General features: G+C 37.2%; 1 protein-coding gene across 4 annotated transcripts in view; it reads left to right on the top strand.

Moving 5' to 3' along the window:
- Nucleotides 1-20,000, top strand: part of Hk (Hyperkinetic) — a 489,203-nt gene that overhangs the window by 94,966 nt on the left and 374,237 nt on the right. The window contains exon 1 of one of the 4 annotated variants that reach the window (XR_010850481.1): nt 1,342-1,632. The exons of 1 other annotated variant lie outside the window; for it this stretch is intronic. The gene's annotated coding sequence lies outside the window, so the exon portion shown is untranslated. Of the gene's footprint in view, nt 1-1,341; nt 1,633-20,000 lie in introns of those variants that run through there. 2 more of the 4 variants (XM_067088608.1, XR_010850477.1) reach the window with 2 other exon arrangements.

Here is a 20,000-nt window from a genome sequence, read left to right as displayed (position 1 = left end):
TATTCATGGAAATAGACTTCCTTAAGACCACTCGTGAGAATAGTAATCTCCAGGAATTTTCCTGAAAATAGTATCTAACTGGGCCATTCAAGTAAATAGTTTTTGATGAGCTTATGCGGCTAAGTAGTATTTTTATGAGACTATTTCTGAAGATAGCTTTCTTAAATGTGCTCCTCAAAATAGTTATGACGATGAGTGTTCTTGAGGAATGGTTTTCAAGGCTAATTTAGAAGATAGTTTCGATGGAAATTTTCCAGAAAATAGTTTTGGAGTAGGCTTTTCTTGAAAATGCATAAATAGTTTTCGATTTGACTATCCCTGGAAATAGTATTTAATGAGACTCTTCTTGTCATGAATGATAGTTGCGACTACTGAGAAGCTTTGTGAAGAAAACTACCTTTAATAGTAGTTGTAATTTGTCTATCCTTGAAAATAGTTTTGACTGAAACTGATCTTGGGAAATAGTTTTCATTAATGACACTATTTTTTTGAAAATAACGTTATATATAACTATCCATAGACATAGTCACGTCAACGGTCTTTCCATGAAACTATCCCAGAATAGTGTCGTAAGATTTTCACTTTGAACTATTTTTGAAAATAGGTTTCCCAAGACTGATCTTGGGAAACCGTTTTCACTAGTAATACTATTTTTGGAAAACGTTGTTTAATCAAACTATCCATAGAAATAGTCACGCCATCAAACTACCCCAGAATAGTTTCGTAAGCTTTTCCCTTTGAACCATTTTTGAAAATAGGTCCCGACAAGCTGTGCTCAAGATTTGCTATAATACGTGTTCGTTAAGAGCAACACCTTGGCCACCTATGATAGCCAGTTAATTTGGCAAGATACAGCTAACATGTGAGAGAGAGAGAGAGAGAGAGAGAGAGAGAGAGAGAGAGAGAGAGAGTCTTCAGCATAAAAACTCTCATTCAACTGAGGTACTTTTGGCTCGACACTACAGACGGGACGATGCCTAACCTTTATATTTTTATTTTTTACGTAACTCTAAACTTTTATTTATTCTTTATCAATTTATCTTTCGAACATGAAAGTAAATATTTAGAAAAGTGGTTGAATTCGAAACAGACTTCACGTTAGTCAGTAGCAAGTAACTTCAATTTTTTTTTATAATGGCATCGCAAAGTTTTTTTTTTTATTTTTCGTCCAAGCTTTTTATGTCGTCCGTTTCTTGGCTCCTAAACATACGTACCTTTATATCCTCACTCTCTCTCCTCTCTCCCCCTTCCTGCATCTGTACTCCCTCCACCTGGTTTTCCCTCTCTCCCTCTCTCCCTCTCTCTCTTTCGAAAGGGTGTATTAGGGGTTTAATGCCCACTGAGTGGCCCACAACTACTCCGGTGTCACGGCGTGTCACGCTTCTTAAGGGGCCCCCAGGGTGCTAAGGGTTCAGTGTGGTTTCGTTCAGAATACAAGTCGGGACGAGGTGGTTTAAGTCAAGTGGTTTTTTTTTTTTTAAGTGGTTTATCGTTTTATCGTTTTGTGGAGTGGATTAAGGTTTATTTATTGTTTTATGTGCTCCGTCCTAACTTCCTGTAGAAGGGGAGCGCTTGCAAAGTGTCATGTTCTTTCTCCAGAGAACGGTTGTAACCGTTGACAGTCTGAAGCTGGTGAGTTTTTGAAGTTGTCTCAAAGTTTTTGCGTAATTCTGTGGCCCAGCTGGGCGAGGAAGGGAGGGTATGGGCACGTTGATATAAGCAGTGAGTGGCGTACCTGGTTGTCAGTCGACTGTCGTGTAAAATATATATATATATATATATATATATAAATATATATAAATTATACTTATATATATACTGTATATATAATATATATATATATATATATATATATATATATATATATATATATATATATATATATATATATATATATATATATATATATATATATATAGAGAGAGAGAGAGAAGTACCAGACGCAAGTCATTAGTACTCTGTCAAAATGTATATTAGCATATGATTAGAAACTGGAGGGCCTCGACAAGGTTAATACCAAGTGGGATAAAAATATGCATCATATAACAACTCCCTCCCCCCCCTCTCTCTCTCTCTCTCTCTCTCTCTCTCTCTCTCTCTCTCTCTCTCTCTCTCTCTCTCTCTCTCTCTCTCTCTCTCTTGTCATGCTCGTTTTAACATTAAGTTGCATAATGGACAGAGAGAATATATTATTATTATTATTATTATTGTTATTATTATTATTATTATTATTGACAGTTATTTGACAGCCATAGTTGTGATTATATTCCTACGTAAGAATACAGCGTTGCCACCTGCCAAAGTTCATGCACCTATGGCCCTTGAATTTATCTATTTATTTGTATGTATTTATCTATTTGTTTACCGTACTTTTTGATGCTTATTCGTTTTTTCTCTATTTAGCAAAATTTAAACAATTTATTTATTTTTATTTATATATTGAGTTATTTACCTTACTTTATAATTTTTTTATTTTTTGTCTAATTGGTAATACTTAAATAATTTATTTGTTTATTTTCATTTATATATTGAGTTATTTACCTTAATTTTTTCTACTTTTTTATTGTGTCTAATTGATAAAACTTAGACACTTTTATAGTTTTTTAATCGAAATTTGGACTTTGGTTGTGATCTTATTCTTTGTGTGTGTGTGTGATTTTCATCAAATAAAAAAAAATAAAAGTCGATTTTGAGGTAAACGTCAAACCTTGAGTCTGGTTTAGTTCTGATGTTGTTTGTCAAGGGTCTCTGTCTTTTGTTTGTCATCTGGAGTACTTGAAAAATCCCTGTGTGGATTTCTTGACATTTTTACGAAAATTCCGTTTTGCATCCAAGTTCAAGATTTTAAAGTTTGGTTTGTATCTTTCGTTTGTTTGTTTGTGTGTATGTTTACTCCCCAGGCGTATGTTGGTGGCCTAGGATAACTAATTATCCAGAAGGATAATTTTTAGGATTTTTCGGTTTTATTTTTTTGAAAGATTTAACTTCAAAACCTTCCATGAACCTGGACGAAATCTGTAAGAAAAGCTGACCATTGGTCAAAGATTATTCTTTGAAATTTTGACGAATACTTTCTGTGAGTTCGTGCTTCAGTGAGGGTGGTAAACATTGATAAATTTTTGGGAAAAGTTGGTCATCGGTCAAAGATTATTCATGAAATTTTGATGAAATTCCAGTAGTGTCTATTTGTGCATAAACTTTGGTTTCAACGTTTTCTGTATGTTTGTGTTTAAGTAAGGGTGGTGTAGACGCTTTCTGTAAATTTTCATGCAAGAAGAGTCTCACCGTAGCTTCTACCAGGACAGATTTGTAATCCTGTTCTCTAATGTAGTGCATGCACAACTTTGCCTAATCCTCCAAGAGGAGGACCTTTAGTCTGCCTAATCCTCTAAGCGGAGATCCCTTAGCCTGCCTAATCCTCCAAGGGGAGGTCCCATAGCCTGCCTAATCCTCCAAGGGGAAGGTCCCTTAGCCTGCCTAATCCTCCAAGGGGAAGGTCCCTTAGCCTGCCTAATCCTCCAAGGAGGTCCCTTAGCCTGCCTAATCCTAGGTCCCTTAGCCTGCCTAATCCTCTAAGGGAAGGTCCCTTAGCCTGCCTAATCCTCCAAAGGGAAGGTCCCTTAGCCTGCCTAATCCTCGAAGTGGAGGTCCCTTAGCCTGCCTAATCCTCCAAGGGGAAGGTCCCTTAGCCTGCCTAATCCTCCAAGGGGAGGTCCCATAGCCTGCCTAATCCTCCAAGGGGAGGTCCTTTAGCCTGCCTAATTCTCCAATAGCCTGCCTAATCCTCCAAGGGGAAGGTCCCTTAGCCTGCCTAATCCTCCAAGGGGAAGGTCCCTTAGCCTGCCTAATCCTCCAAGGGGAAGGTCCCTTAGCCTGCCTAATCCTCCAAGGGAAGGTCCCTTAGCCTGCCTAATCCTCCAAGGGAAGGTCCCTTAGCCTGCCTAATCCTCCAGGGAAGGTCCCTTAGCCTGCCTAATCCTCCAAGGGGAAGGTCCCTTAGCCTGCCTAATCCTCCAAGGAAGGTCCCTTAGCCTGCCTAATCCTCCAAGGGAAGGTCCCTTAGCCTGCCTAATCCTCCAAGGGAAGGTCCCTTAGCCTGCCTAATCCTCCAAGGGAGGTCCCATAGCCTGCCTAATCCTCCAAGGGAGGTCCTTTAGCCTGCCTAATCCTTAGCCTGCCTAATCCTCCAAGGGGAGGTCCCATAGCCTGCCTAATCCTCCAAGGGGAGGTCCTTTAGCCTGCCTAATTCTCCAAGGGGAGGTCCCTTAGCCTGCCTAATCCTCCAAGGGGAAGGTCCCTTAGCCTGCCTAATCCTCCAAGGGAAGGTCCCTTAGCCTGCCTAATCCTCAAGGGAAGGTCCCTTAGCCTGCCTAATCCTCCAAGGGGAAGGTCCCTTAGCCTGCCTAATCCCTCCAAGGAAGGTCCCTTAGCCTGCCTAATCCTCCAAGGGAAGGTCCCTTAGCCTGCCTAATCCTCCAAGGAAGGTCCCTTAGCCTGCCTAATCCTCCAAGGGAAGGTCCCTTAGCCTGCCTAATCCTCCAAGGGGAAGGTCCCTTAGCCTGCCTAATCCTCCAGGGAAGGTCCCTTAGCCTGCCTAATCCTCCAAGGAAGGTCCCTTAGCCTGCCTAATCCTCCAAGGGGAGGTCCCATAGCCTGCCTAATCCTCCAAGGGGAGGTCCTTTAGCCTGCCTAATCCTCCAAGGGGAGATCCCTTAGCCTGCCTAATCCTCCAAGGGGAGGTCCCATAGCCTGCCTAATCCTCCAAGGGGAGGTCCCTTAGCCTGCCTAATCCTCCAAGGGGAGGTCCCTTAGCCTGCCTAATCCTCCAAGGGAAGGTCCCTTAGCCTGCTTAATCCTCCAAGGGGAAGGTCCCTTAGCCTGCCTAATCCTCTAAGGGAGGCCCCTTAGCCCGTGACCAGTAGTCTCCCATAAGGCACTGGAGACACACCCTGGGAATGATCTTATGATGGCTTAAAGTTTGTACTTTTGTTCAGCGAAGACTTGGTTGTCTGTAACAGCAAGAATGCGGACGTTGCGTGGTCGTAAGATATAGCAAATAATTTGGGCTAACGAATAATTTGAATAGGAAAATACCCCGAATCTCGATCAGAGATCACAAAACGTTTCGTTTGTATGTACTTGTTCGTGTTTGTGCTTGTTTGTGCTACTGTATGTATTTGTTTATATATCTGCGTCTACTTAATGCTGTTTTGGGTTCAGTATTCCTGCTCAGTGTTTTTATCGGAATGAATAATAATAATAATAATATTAATAATAATATCGCTATTCTGGGTCATGTATTTCTGCTCAGTGTTTATATCAGAATAAATGGATAATAATAATAATAATAATAATAATAATAATAATAATAATAATAATAATAATAATAATAATAATAATAATAAATCGTGCGTATTTGTAAAGACAGTTCACCCATAATGAGTTCTTGTGAGTTTTTACTAATTTTTATTAACTTTTTGGTCTATTGCTGTTTACATTATGGTTCAAAAGCTCTTGGTTTATAATATATATGTATATATGTATGTATGTATGTATATATTTTATATATATATGTGTGTCTGAAGAGAGATAGGAAAGGTTAGACCCTATTATCCAGGAAAAGCTCGAGAATGCATGCGAGAAAATAGGTGAGTGGCGCCAGTGTGTGTTGGGGGCTTCCAGGCACTGCTGGTGAGCCTCATGTATCCCAGCGTGGAGCTGCTGGTGCTCCTGTGGAAGTTTTCTGCACGGGACGCTCATCCATGACTCCGAAGTGGAAGTTTATACAAGTGATTTATTTAGAGAATATATTCTCAGTTTTTTAAAAGCTTATTTAACGCTTTATTAGAAGCAAATTCTCTGTGTTAATGGATGCATAAAAAGCAGTGCTTTATTTTGTGTGTACACATTTTTACGAAAGTTAGATTGTTAATTATAGTATGCATATGTATACGCAAAATACTTCAGTGTACTGTGAATGTGTGATTGATTGTGTGTATGTGTAGTGGACGTTTGTAAATATATGCACCTACACATGTATATGGGATTTAGTTGTATGTTTATGGTGTATACACACAACTGTATATATATACATGTCAAGGAATTCCTCTCATTGAGGTGTGGCTCAAAGATGTTTATGCAATATTAGATAATTATTTTAATTATATTTTTGCCACTGGTTCATGTAGAAGTTCCATAATTACACTGCATTAAAGATATTAGGTGAAATATACAATATGTTTATATAAAATATATAAATATTTAATAAGTTGATATTATTGACAATATAGGGAAATTTGGCACCTGATGAATTATTAAAGCATAAACTTAGTAGCTAGTTAATATAAAGGTTATCAGATAAGCTTGAGGACTGCGGTTTCTGTTACTGCATACATGGAACACTGGCTGGCTCTGTGCATGGATCTTGGTTGCTGAATCCACTATCTGAACTGTGTCCCTTGTAACAAGAAATAACCAACAACAACAACAAGGTTTGAGGGTTGGATATGTGAGGATGGAATGACAAAAATATGCAGAGAGAGCTCAAAGTGAACTCTTTGTTTACTTAACCAACAATTAAATATTGGACAACAAGGCTATTTGAAACAGGATGTTTTGAAACAACTGCCAATTCCCAAAACCAAATATATACAAAGAAAAGAATGGGGCTTATCCTGACAATACACATTATTATATCCCATTTGTATAAACTTGACGTAGTTATGTGCATTTGTGACGTGTCTATACATATTATGCTATGTATATAAAGATGTGGGTCCTCGTGAATACTATGCACACACGGTCAAAACGTTTGATTCAGTTCTGCGAATGAATGTATGCAAGCAAGCAGAAATACATAGATTTTTGTGTATATTTATGTATATACAGATGTGTGCATTGGTGGGGTTAGGCTTATGCTAATGTCACGTGATTTATCTCGGTAAACATTGTCTTAACACAAACAGGCCTATAGTCATACTCAAATGGACTTATACATGTGATTCAGCTCTGCCTATGTATCCATGTACAGAATATGTATGTAAGTATACATGCACAAAAGGGTTTGGTTTATTTTGATTGCATGCCTACACACTCAAAATCCGTTTCGATATTGTGTGTATGCATGCATTCGCAAATCAGCACTCTACTTTCTGCCCTAAAATGGAAAACTGCAATATCTGCAAAATTTTTGAAATTGAGATATGCCACCTACTGGGCTCGTGAACCACTAATACACAAGTTACTGCAGTTTCAGAATGATTCTTCAGTGCCTTCCACGAGTATTTAGGGGGTCCCATTTGCAGCGTCTGCAAGATCAGTAGTGAGTCAAGGGAATATCTACCATTTTCCACGAGTATTTAAGGGGTTCCATTTCCAGTACCCGCAAAATCAGTAGTAAGGCAAGGGAGTATCTGCCATTTTTCTACGAGTATTCAGGGGTCCCATTTGCAGTATCTACAAAATCAGTGGCGAGGCAAGGGAGTATCTACCATTTTGCTCAGTTTTGCATTTTTGCAGACACAGCAATCTTCCATTTTAGGGCAATATTTATTTTTCCCAGAAATGCTCTCCGCGACACCTCACCTCCTACTTGGTGGCACTGAGTCCGTGACAAATGGCTTTCCTCGCTCTCCCTCCGCTGTGCGGGAATGTCACCAAAGTTCAGAGGTCAAGTTCCGGCAAATGGGCAGCGGCGATTTGCTTCATAATTTCTCGGCTGAAGCGTCGAAGCCGTCTGGGAAAGTGAGCGAAGTCTTGTGAAAAACGGATTGGAATTAGTCGTGTTTTTAATCGTTTTTGTTAACGTTTTTCGCGCGAGCGAAGACTTGTGGAGTGTTCAGATCTTATCGTGTTGTTTCTTGATTTCAGAGCTGAAATGGCGAAGTTATTTGGAAAGTGGTCGAAGTCTTGGGAGAAACGGATTGGAATTAGGTGTGTTTATAATTTTTTTTTTCGCGAGCGAAGACTTGTGTAGTGTGTTCGGATTTTATCGTATTGTTTCTTAATTTCAGAGCTGAAATGGCGGAGATATTTGGGATGTGAGCGAAATTCTCTGAATAATAAATTGGAATGACGTTAAATTATAGCAGATTTCTTCAGCTTTATATATTTGACGAGCGAAGAAATATGGACAAATTATTACTATTTATTGAGATGCTGCATAACTTTAAGATCAGCTCTAGATAGGCATATGGGAAAATGAGTGAAATTTAATGAAAAACAAGTGCGAATGAGCAGCTTCTTCAATGAGCGAATAAATATAGAAAAAATGATTAGGATATATTTAGACGTTTCATAATTTTACGTTCAGATATTCACAGACAATAATAGAAAACAGGTGCTAATGAGGAGTTATAAATTGATTTTTTCAAATATTTTGGTTCTTATAATTTTTTAAATATAATAGGTTTTATCTCAATTTATAAAAATATTTTAGTTATATAAATTTTTTTTTTCAAATATTTTAGTTCTTATCTCAATTTTTTCCAAATATTTTAGTTCGTATCTCAATTTTTGTTCAAATATTTTAGCTCTTATCTGAATTTTTGTTCAAATATTTTAGTTCTTATTTCAATTTTTTCAAATATTTTAGTTCTTATCTAAATTTTTTTTTCAAATATTTTAGTTGTCTAAATTTTTTCAAATATTTTAGTTCATATCTCAGTTTTTTCAAATATTTTAGTTCATATCTTAGTTTTTCAAATATTTTAGTTCTTATCTAAATCTTTTTTCAAATATTTTAATTCATATCTCAATTTTTTGTTCAAAATATTATAGTTCTTATCTCAATGTCCTCCACACGGTTCAAGCTACCGTAACAAGAATAAGCAATTTATTAACCCTTTCATTGCAGTTTCAGTTACGATCTAAATGATTGAAAGTATTATTTAAAGTACTAATTACCAAAGGCACAGCTCCTCCCCCTCGAAGATGACATTCAGTACGTCTGCCGCGTCGTCTATTGATGTTGCTTGTCAGTGTGCCGTGACGAATGTGGAAGATGAATTTGATGATCTAGAGCGTACGGTACATTATGGCTGATGAGTGTGGAATGTCATGGGTGTCGTTACGTTTTATGCGCGCGCCCGCGCATATGCGCACACACACATATATATATGGATATATTATTTATATATGTTTATATGTATATATTTTATATATATATATTGTAAAGTTGAGTGTCATATTGTCTTCTATTAGTTAATATATATATATATATATATATATATATATATATATATATATATATATATATATATATATATATATATATATATATATATATATATATATATAGAAATGTGCGTGTGTGTCATAGAGTGTTCTATAAGTTATTTGTCAGCAATCACAAGTGATTTGGAGAATCTAAATAAGTGCTCACAGAATCACATTACACACATATTATTTCATATTGATAATGTTTTATTTTATTTTTTTACAATTAGTTTGCTGGAAAATACTTAGTTTACAGAAATTTGGATTCAGTGCTTGCAAGTCGAAAGCGTAGCCGGCCCAATAACCTATGAGGTCTTTTTGACATAATAATAATAATAATAATAATAATAATAATAATAATAATAATAATAATAATAATAATAATAATATTAATATTATCCGGAAGGTTATAAACTTTTCATTAATATAAAATTCACTACTATATATTATTTAGCAATAATCATGATAAAATCTCAAGAATCACGCATGCGTAAAGCATGTTTGAACGTAAAGACCACACATAATATCACGTGTAATAATAATAATAATAATAATAATAATAATATAATAATAATAATAATGAATACCACTTTCAGAGCTAAGCAGGACTCAAAATAATAATAATAATAATAATAACAATAATAATAATAAGATTATATGATTCGGAAGGTAAAGGCTACACAAAAATATCAAGTAGAATAATAATAATAATAATAATAATAATAATAATAATAATAATAATAAAGTTATACGATTTGGAAAGTGAAGACTACACGCACATATCACGTAGAAAAATAATAATAATGATAATAATGATAATGATAAGGACCACTCTCAGAGCGAAATAAGAAACTCGACATAAAACAGGCGCAATGTATATCGCGACTCAGAGGCGCACTTTGGGAACGGGTTGTAAACAAATGCTTTTAAGCAGTCCGACTCCGTTAGTCCTTATCATATCCGCTGTCACCGTTATCACCGCCACGCCGTTGGCAGGTTTCCGTCTCCTGCTAACGGGGCCTTCTCTCAATGGCTCCAAATAGATTTGATTTTTTTTTTTTTAAGTGCGAGACAGATTTTTTTTTGTCATTTTTGACAATTTTTTTCTTTTGGGAGGGTCCTTGTGGTGTACGAGGTAGCACTCTCGTCTCACTAGCGAGGGGTCCCGGGTTCGATCCCTGGTAAGGAATGGGCCTTTTGGGCACGTTGCCTTTTCGCCGTGAAGTACGTCGTGGTGGTCAGTCGATTGTTGTGGGTCATAGCCGCCTGAGGTGGGGAGAGAGAGGAAAAAAATAAGAGAGGCGTTTCCTCAGCAGCACGTCAAACCCTCTACACATTCTGCGTCATTCTCTATGTCTCCTCCGGGTAATGCCGTCAATGCACCTCACGCGGTGCACTGTAGACATATCTTTACGTTCTCTGATGCGTATCATCGGTCCCTAGCTGCAACCCCTTTCATTCATTTTACTATACCTCCGTTCATATTCTACTCCTTCCATCTTACTTTCCTCCCTCTCCTAACAATTGTTTCAACATTAATTTCAGCTCTGAATGACCTCATAGGTCCGAGCGCTTGGTATTTGGCCTAAATGTTATATTACAAACCAATTTTTTTATACCTTGGACTTTCTTCCACGTTAAGTTTCCTCTCTCCAATGCATAAGATTTATATACTTGTATTGACGCACGGAGAGAGAGAGAGAGAGAGAGAGAGAGAGAGAGAGAGAGAGAGAGAGCCTTGTCGATTTATAGGAAAATAACCGGTCGTTACACTTACATTAATACCGCATTGCCATAAGCTTTTAACGAGAGAGGTTGTATTTTGGCGTGACCTAAGATGACGGGGCAGTTAAATTTGTCAGTTATTTTCATAGATTTTTTTTTATTTCAAATTGTTGTTGGGCGTTATTTGTGTCAAGGAAGGACGCACGAGATTGTAATAGACATTAGAAGTTTGTGGACGTTTCTTTCTGAGTCGTATATTTTTTATCTTTCTATAAAAAAAACTATTGTGCCGGTTTTGTCTGTCCGTCCGCACTTTTTTCTGTCCCCACTTTTTCTGTCCGCCCTCAGATCTTAAAAAACTGCCGAGGCTAGAGGGCTGCAAATTGGTACGCTGATCATCCACCTTCCAATCATCAAACATACCAAATTGCAGCCCTCTAGCCTCAGCAGTTTTTATTTTATTTAAGGTTGAAGTTTGCCATGATCGTGCGTCTGGCAACGATATAAGCCAGGCCACCACCGGGATGTGGTTAAGATTTCATGGGCCGCGGCTCATACAGCATTATACCGAGACCACCGAAAGATAGATCTATTTTCGGTGGCCTTGATTATACCCTGTACAGAAAACTCGATTGCGCCGAAGAAACTTCGGCGCATTTTTTACCTATTTTTATTTTTAGTAAGGAGGTTTCTGTCTGTAGTTAATATAGTGTAATGAGTTTTATGTTGTTGATTTTTATTTCTAATAATGCACTTTTTGTCTGTAGTTAATAATGTGTAATTTTCATAATTTTACTTTGTTTAAAGTTCACTATTTTCATATTGAAACTGAGTTTAATTATTGTGATTTTATATTTTCTTCTCAAACGAGTTTCATATTCCACTATGCCTTAAGCGCGGTGTCACTTTAATTGGTAGCACACCTCTCTCTCTCTCTCTCTCTCTCTCTCTCTCTCTCTCTCTCTCTCTCTCTCTCTCTCTCTCTCTCCACACACACTCATATCTATATATATTATATATGTAAATATGCATCAATATATATGTGTGTGTATATGTATATATACATATGCGTATACATAAATATGTATATATACGTATATATACATATACATATATGTATACATTTATATGTATATGTAAGTGTGTCGTTCTTAGCTGAGTTTTGGTATTAAATCAAACAAATTCAAATCAAGTATGTTAATACACGGTTTTAACGCAGATTGGTTATCCCGGTGCAAAAATCTTATCTGGTCACAAATTGGTAATCTGGGTACGTTAAATTATCCGGCTACAAAAGTTTCTCATAACTCCAGGGAAGACCAGTACACTGGCCCAAAAACGGTTATTTAATTATTCCTAATTAAGATGTATCCGGACTCGTGTGCGGAAAAGAGAGAGAGAGAGAGAGAGAGAGTGCATGACAAATGTATATATATATATATATATATATATATATAGATATATATATATATATATATATATATATATATATATATATATATATATATATATATATATATATATATTATATACAGTATATTATATATATATATATATTATATATATATATAATATATATAATATATATATATATATATATATATATATATATATATATATATATATAATATATATAATATATATATATATATATATATATATATATATATATATATATATATATATATCAGAGAGAGAGAGAGAGAGATTAAACTTTCAAATACGAAAGAGAAAAAGAGAAAGGAAAATACGAATAAAAGAGAAGAGAGAGAGAGAGAGAGTTTAACCTTTCAAATACGAAAGAGAGAAGGGGAAAAAATTACGAATAAAAGAGAAAAGACACCGAGATAGAGAGAGAGAGAGAGAGAGGGGGAGAGAGAGGTCAAAGCGATTTCGGCGGAATCCAAAATGAATTTGCATATCATTTCAATAATCCCGAAACCCCACCGGGATAATTTAGAGTATTTTCATACAAATGGCGAAGTTGTCTTAAATTTCCTTACTTTTATTCTTTTCCTTTTTTTTTTAACTTCGGTATTCTGGTCCATTTTTGTTCTATTTCTGGTTGCGGCCAAGAGAAACAAGTAATAAATGCGCCGGAGTTTCTTCGGCGCATTCGAGTTTTCTGTACGGCGTATAATCTAGGCCGCCGAAAATAGATCTACCTTTCGGTGGTCTCGGTTTAAATGCTGTATGAGCCGCGGCCCATGAAACTTTAACCACGGCCCGTTGGTGGCCTGTACTATATCGTTGCCAGACGCACGGTTATGGCTAGCTTTAACCTTGTTAAAATAAAAACTGCTTAGGCTAGAGGGCTGCAATTCGGTATGTTTGATGACTGGAGGGTGGATGATCAACGTACCGATTTGCAGCCCTCTAGCCTCAGTAGTTTTTAAGAACTGAGGGCGGACAGAAAAAGTTCGGACCGACAGCAAAGCCGGCACCTCTCTCTCTCTCTCTCTCTCTCTCTCTCTCTCTCTCTCTCTCTCTCTCTCTCTCTCTGTGCACGATGTAGTAGTTCTTCGTTGGACGAGTCGGTAGAGTTCTCGGCTAGCACTCTGCTAGGCCCGGCCAATGAAGAATTAGAGGAATTTATTTTTGTTGATGGAATTTCATTTCTCCCTATAATGTGGTTCGGCTTCCACAATAAGCTGTAGGTCCCGTTGCTAGGTAACCATTTGGTTCTTAGCCACGTAAAATACGTCTAATCCTTCGGGCCAGCCCTCTCTAGGAGAGCTGTTAATCAGCTCCTCAGTGGTCTGGTTAAATTAAGATATACTTAACTTTAGCTTCCATGGTGTAGTCATAGCTTAGTCACACAATATAGTAATATATATATATATATATATATATATATATATATATATATATATATATATATATATATATATATATATATATATACTATATATATATATATATATATATATATATATATATATATAAATATGTATTTATATATATGTATATATATTACTGGATATATATTCAAGTTATTTTCCGTTATTTCTTAACCTTTTATTCACATTGCCAAGCCAACTTTTTCCAGCCACCTCCAATTCAACATTAATTTATCTTTTCACGTAGATTTTTTTTATACATTTATTTACTCTGCAATTTTAAGCTTTCGATTGATTTTAATTTACCTTTTTATACAATATTCCCTGTCTGTCACTCACCTAATTCATTTTCTTTAAGTGAATTATTCATTAACTGTTATTCATCCCTTACGACCTCCTCGCACATTATGCATTTTTAACTTATCTCCAATTACTTAATTTTATCTTTTTTTATTTCCTTCATGTTCCCTCTTACATTAAATTATCGCCCATTATTCTTTATACCTCCCATTCATCCGATACAACCGCCACCCCTCCATCTTCGCCCTTACCTTCCTCCTCCACCTCTCCCTCTTTCTCCTCCTCCCTTCTCCTCCCCTCTGCCTTCTCCTCCCCCTCCCCCTTCCTTCTCTTCCCCTTCCCCTCCTCCCCTCCTCTTCCCCCCCCCCTCCCCCTCCCCCTCCCCCCCCCCCCCTCCCCTTCCCTTCCCCTCCCTCTCCCTCCCCTTTTCTTCTCTGCCACTCCCTACCCCTTTCCCCCTCCCCTCTGTTCCTCCCCTTTCTATCTCTCTTCCTCTATTCCCCTTCCCTTCCCCCCTCCCCTCCATTCTCTGCCCTCTCCCTTCCCCTCCCCTTCCTTCTCTCCTCATCCCCACCCATTTCCCCCTCCACTCCTTGTTCCTCCCCCTCTTTCTTTCCCCCTCTATCTCTCTGTTCCCCCTCCCCCAAAATCGACTCCTATTCGACATGAGCTGGACCAGAGACGATTGATTAAATAAAAGTTCAACGTGGAGTACCTGGTTAACATTTGAAGGGATATTATCCGGTCCTCGCGTCTCTCTCTCTCTCTCTCTCTCTCTCTCTCTCTCTCTCTCTCTCTCTCTCAGATCCCATTCTACTGTGTGTTCGTGGGTGCTGATCGATTGTTGTTGGTGGCAGCCGCATACATAAATATTTGTTTGAAATATGACAAAATTCTGAATATTAAATCAATTACTATTCTTCAATTTGAATGAAAAATGTTCATTGTTTTGAGATTTCAAGACGAAACTTTAAGATTTCAAACATAAATTACCATTACAAGAATATATAAAAATAATAGTTTTTTTTTCAAAAATGAGCTAGAGAGAGAGAGAGAGAGAGAGAGAGAGAGAGAGAGAGAGAGAGAGAGAGAGAGAGAATAACAGGCAAGAGCGATCGTTACCTCGTCAATATGTGCACTATCTTATCGTAACTAAGAATCAAGGGTTACCTCGACGAGGTAACCTTCAGCCTCACCAAATTAAAACCACTCGTAAGATATACTCTCTCTCTCTCTCTCTCTCTCTCTCTCTCTCTCTCTCTCTCTCTCTCTCTCTCATTTTGGCAGTTGAAAATGTCACTAGGTTGGAACTACTCGTAAGATATCTCTCTCTCTCTCTCTCTCTCTCTCTCTCTCTCTCTCTCTCTCTCTCTCTCTCTCTCTCTCTCTCTAACATTTTGGCAGTTGAAAATGTCACTAGGTTGAAACTACTCGTAAGATATACTCTCTCTCTCTCTCTCTCTCTCTCTCTCTCTAACATTTTGGCAGTTGAAAATGTTACTAGGTTGAAACTCTCGTAAGATATCTCTCTCTCTCTCTCTCTCTCTCTCTCTCTCTCTCTCTCTCTCTCTCTCTCTCTAACATTTTGGCAGTTGAAAATGTCACTAGGTTGAAACTTTGTCAGTCAGTCGAAAATGTCACTAGGCTGAAACTACTCGTCAGGTATCTCTCTCTCTCTCTCTCTCTCTCTCTCTCTCTCTCTCTCTCTCTCATTTCGTCAGTTGAAAATCTCACCGGGTTGGAACCGCTCCTAAGATTCTCTCTCTCTCTCATTTCGTCAGTTGAAAATCTCACCGGGTTGGAACCGCTCCTAAGATTCTCTCTCTCTCTCTCTCTCTCTCTCTCTCTCTCTCTCTCTCTCTCTCTCTCTCTCTCTCTCTCTCTTCGTGAAACCACTCTTAAGAAATCTCTCTCTCTCTGGAACCAGCTTGAAACCACTCTTAAGATCTCTCTCTCTCTCTCTCTCTCTCTCTCTCTCTCTCTCTCTCTCTCTCTCTCTCCCTCTCTCTCTCTCTCTCTCTCTCTCTCTCTCATTTCGTCAGTCGAAAATGTCAGCGGATTCCATTAACCTTTTTATTCCGAGGAATCTGTTTTAAGGTCGATGTCGAACCGTGGAATCGATGGTCCTGTACAGCGGAGTATTTGGTCTGGTTATAAATAGCCCTGCTTGGTTTATTCACGCGTGTCTGGTATGCTGGTTATGTATGTACTGGTTACAAAGTCACTGGATTTGTACTGGTTATATGAACACTATACGTGCTTGTTGTAAACTAACTTGGTTTCTGCGGGTTGTACAAAAGTAGGATTGGTTGTGGTTAGATGCTTGCTAAATTTGATGTGGTTATAAACAAGCAGAGTTTGTGCTGGTTATAAAAAGCTAAATTTATCTTGGTTATAAACAAGCAGTTTACTCTGGTTATAAACAAGCAGTTTATTTTGGTTATAAACAAGCAGTTTATTTTGTTATAAACAAGCAGAGTTTGTTCTGGATATAAACAAGCAGAATTGGACCTGGTTATAAACGAGCAGTTTTGTTCTGGTTATAGGCAAGCAAAGTTTGTGGTCTGGTTATAAACAAGCAGAATTCGCTTTGGTTATAAACACGCAGTTTTGTTCTGGTTATAAGCAAACAAAGTTTGGTTTGGCTATAAACAAGCAGAATTTAATCTGGTTAAAACCCAGCAGAATTTGTTCTGGTTATAAAAAGCATAACTTGTTTTGGATGTAAACAGGCAATTTGCTCTGGTTATAAAAAGCAGAACGTGTTTTGGTTATAAACAATCAAGAGTTTGTTCTGGTTATAAACAAGCAGGGTTTGAATTGGATATAAACAAGCAGAGTTTGCTCTGGTTATAAACAAGCAGAATCTGTTCTGAATTTCTCCTGGCTGTGCACACATGGGTTCGTTCCTGTTACCCCCAAATTTTTTTTCTGGTTACACACAGGGTTTGTGTAATGTACCTGGATGACATTGTTCTTGGTCTAACTATAAACAGCTTGATTGGGCCTGGTTATTTAAATTTTACTGGTTACAGATATTGAAAATTAAGTATTATTTTACCTGTTATGCTAAGTTTTGTTATGAACGTGCAAGGTACAATGTTATTCACCTCATAATATTAAAGAGATTATACATACACTGTTTGTTTATATACTACATATGTAAACTTAGCTAGTTCTAACATGACTTAACTAGTTCTAAACACGTTTACATTTATTTATATATTATTTATATGGGACCTGGTATATACACAGCATATATATATACACATATATATATGTATATATATATATATATATATATATATATATATATATATATATATATATATATATATATATATATATGCTTATGTGAGATTTTGGTACGTCTACACAAGTTAATTATGGTCCAGTCATGCATGCTTCATGCGTAGTCGGACCACACTGCCGTGAAACCAGTAGTTATTTTCACGACAGTGATGGGATTCCGTTTTTTCGCTTTTGTTTTTAATTGTGGCAAGAATTGATTCTTTTACTGAGCCAATTATTGGATTGTGAGAATCATTTTAACTGAAAACATTATCGGCTAATCTTTAGTATAAGGAAATAGCTTGAAACATTTTGGAAAACGATTAACTAATCATTTGATTAGGATTCTGGAATGGACAAGCTTAATCCTCAGGTAACGTCATGTATACTGGAACGCTATTGGCTAATTTTCCGGTACGTCGTATGTACCGGAAGCTGATTGGCCAATCTTCCGGTCATGTGGCCAATATTGATGTAATTTTTTACCAAGAGAAGATTTTATAATCCATAAGTATACAACGAACGTCAGTGTGATTGGTTAATCTATAGATTAAGCTCCCACCACGCCGTCAGTTTCGGGACGCGATTGACTAATCTGCTGGTTAATCGTGTAGCTGCTTCATCCCATGTCTTGAAGATCTGCTGGGTAACCTACGGTTGATTGGCGAATATTTTGGTTATTTGAAAGAGACTGGCTAATCATAGCAGATCAGTATCGAACTTTCAAACAAATATTTTTGGAAATCACAAGCATATTTGTTCTCCAATTTTTTTTCATTGGCTAATCGTCCTTAGTAAGTAGGTTAGTTTTCGAGTTAGGATGATCTGTGGTGCTTCGACTATAAATTGACTGGCTAATCGTGAATTTCCACGGTACAGAGTATTTTTTAGAAGTGGTTGGGTAATATGCTTAGCAAATCATCACGTTGAAAAAATTCTCTGCAAATAATAAGTCTTATTCATCATACCATCTTCATTACTGATAAATTCAAGATACTCATTCAAAAACATATATGTAAAATTACTAATAAATCCATTCCTAAATATATCGATGAATATATTTCCATTGTTGATTTCTGTATGCTTAATTGTTTATTTAACAACACCTGTCTTGCATTTTATTTTTTCGTTAATTAAAAGATATCTTCGGAAGGCGTGTGCTCTAGATCTTATCCACGATAGAGGAGCTTGTAGCATAAATATGGGAGTGTCTCCTACCATTTTTTGACTTTTAAGGTAAATGCCTTACGAAGATTAAAAATATTTATCAAAATTACAATGAGCAGTTGTCATTACAAATTTCACCTCATACACTTTTCTATAAAGCCTACGCTTTTAAAGTTCTCATTGTCAATTTTTATATATATATATATATATATATATATATATATATATATATATATATATATATATATATATATATATATATATATATATAAAATCAGAGCGACCATTATTCACTTACTTCTAGGGAAAATTCTCTCCCCACAGCTTAGGGGAAAAAAACACCCATCTTCAACTTGCAGGGGAAAAATCACTCCCTCTCCCCCTGACGAGAAAAATCCCTAGTTCATGTCTAATGGAGGGATGGGGGAAGAGTTGGCGTCAAAGTCTCTCTCTCTCTCTCTCTCTCTCGTAAGGATGCTATTCCCACCCTACACCGCTGAGACATTCTATCTGGTAGCCTACATCTGCGCCTGGGCCCTTAAGAGCGTGGGGATATTTTTATCGCCGGCCTCCCCACCTCCGTCCCTAAATATCTCGATCAAAGACAACAGAGTACGAATTGGCACCGCAGTTTTATTTTGGTGACTTCGCGTGTTTTACTTGCTTCCTAATATGTTTTGGAACATTAAAGGGTTTTTAAACAGATTATTGTATTGTTTGGTTATTTTTCTTTGAGCGGGAAATCGTATAATATGATTTAAGGGTTGTAAGTGCACGATGGTTTTTAGAAACTTGTCCGAGTTGCAAGTCATATCTATCATGTGTGTTCTTTAAACCATCCTCTCTCTCTCTCTCTCTCTCTCTCTCTCTCTCTCTCTCTCTCTCTCTCTCTCTCTCTCTCTCTCTCCACCCGTAAAATACGGAGAGGAAGCGGTCAACGAAGCAGCCGAAGGGAGAGAGATAAAAGGGGGAAAAGGCGGGACGTGATTTAAAAGCCTCCTCGCGAACGCGGAAACGTCAGCCAGTCTTATCTTGGCGCGAAAAACGGCATCGCCTTTTTGAACGCAGATAAACGGTTTAAGAGTTACATTTCTTTCAAAGGGGAGCGATAAACCATGAAACGGAGCCAGTCAATAAATAATAAGTAACAATGAGACGTCGGTGGTATCGGGGAAAGTTAGTCGTGTGTGAAAACTGATGCACGGAAGATTGTAACGTATTATTTACGAGACTTTGGCCTGCCCGGGTGATCTCTGGTGCGGCTGATGAGATTACTGGAACAAAATCTAGTCGTTACATTCAAATTGCGAGCTAATTTGAATAGACATTAGGTACTCTTTCTTATGTACAGTGTATATTTAAGAGTGCTGTATAAATGTAAATAGAGAGAAAATGATTAGATATTTGATTAGATATTGATTTACTTGTCCTGTCAAAATTTACTTCAGTTTTTAAAGTAAG

This window comes from Macrobrachium rosenbergii, chromosome 45 (assembly GCF_040412425.1).
Source record: "Macrobrachium rosenbergii isolate ZJJX-2024 chromosome 45, ASM4041242v1, whole genome shotgun sequence".
NCBI classification, from domain to species: Eukaryota; Metazoa; Arthropoda; class Malacostraca; order Decapoda; family Palaemonidae; genus Macrobrachium; species Macrobrachium rosenbergii.
Note: the sequence above shows the minus strand (reverse complement) of the source record. Positions and strands in the feature narration are given on the sequence as shown.